The sequence below is a fragment of the Plectropomus leopardus genome, unplaced genomic scaffold (assembly GCF_008729295.1).
Source record: "Plectropomus leopardus isolate mb unplaced genomic scaffold, YSFRI_Pleo_2.0 unplaced_scaffold2246, whole genome shotgun sequence".
NCBI lineage: Eukaryota > Metazoa > Chordata > Actinopteri > Perciformes > Serranidae > Plectropomus > Plectropomus leopardus.
The window spans coordinates 1-1,164 of NW_024624337.1; the positions used below are offsets into that span (position 1 = coordinate 1).

A 1,164-nucleotide genomic window follows, 5' to 3' on the forward strand; every position below is an offset into this window, starting at 1 on the left:
CGTAGTTGAGCAGGAAGTCCCGTTTGAGCTTTTTCTGCGGGAGCCGGAAGCGGATTGTCTTTAGTGTGGACATTTGTGGACACCTGTGGACAGCTGCAGGAGGACCCGTTGGATGTTTGAGCAGAGCCCGGAGGCGCCATGGAGCCGCTCCTGGAGGAGCTGTCAGCGCGCGGAGAGGCCGTCAGTAACTTCCCTCTGAAATCACTTCTAACATGTTTTAATCTGAGCGGACACAGACACCACAGAGGAAGAACTCACTCTGTCCCTCTGTCCCCCCATGTCTCCTGTCCATATCGGCTCACGTGCGACCTGCTGATCGGTTATAGTCGAATTATAATCATCGACGTCATGACGGAAACGGTCGAGCACGCTCGAGCTAAAATACCTGTTTTTACCAATGAGGCTCTGCGCGTGTGTGTGAGGTGTATTATGCTCTGTTTATATGGATTTATATATCTTGAGATCAGAGGTTAAGGGATGGTTGGGGGCTTGGGGTCTGATGTCTGGAGTACGGACACCTGGCTTAAATGACATGGACTGTGGCCCCTTGGGGTTTGTGTGGTTGAACACAATAGATGAAGGAATGTTTACTGATGAATGTGTAGATGCTTGTACCTGTTTAAGACACATGCATGAGCTGTAAGATAGAGAGATTCACATTGGTCCTGAATCCTCTCCCAGGCAGACCACGGTGCCTGGTGGATGCTGAACTTTGTTGTAATAAATTGATTCTCATGCAACCGAGTCAGTGTCAGCGGAGGTTTCTTCATCGTCTGCACATCATTGCTACTTAAGAAACAACGACGTGTGTGTGTGTGTGTGATGTGTATGAGACATGAACGTGTGTGTGTTTGTATAGGTTGTTGCATTAGACTGTGTGTGTGTGTGGTCATGTTGACGGTGGATGTCCTCTCTGTCCCTCCTGCAGGAGTCCCTCTGGTTAAAGGACATTCACACCTTCATCACACTGCACCTGTGTCCTGTCCTCTCTGGCCCCGCCCCCTCTCCTGCTGACGACCCGCTGACAGGTGAGTCTTCACCTGTTGTCTTCAGCTTCTAGAGACAGGTGAGACAGCCAGTCGTCTTCTAGAGACAGGTGAGACAGTCGATCATCTTATATGTTTCAGGTGTGTGTCTCTAAGGTGTGTGTGTGTGTGTGTGTGT

The 1,164-nt window shown here is 49.9% G+C and overlaps 1 long non-coding RNA gene across 1 annotated transcript in view; it reads left to right on the plus strand.

Annotated features, from left to right (window-relative positions):
• The first annotated feature begins 93 nt into the window (after window positions 1–93).
• The window catches only part of LOC121965943, a 1,434-nt gene continuing 363 nt past the window's right edge, over window positions 94–1,164 (plus strand). Inside the window, exons 1-2 of the long non-coding RNA XR_006107537.1 lie at window positions 94–180; window positions 929–1,028. This is a non-coding gene — a long non-coding RNA (uncharacterized LOC121965943). The remainder of the gene's footprint in view (window positions 181–928; window positions 1,029–1,164) is intronic.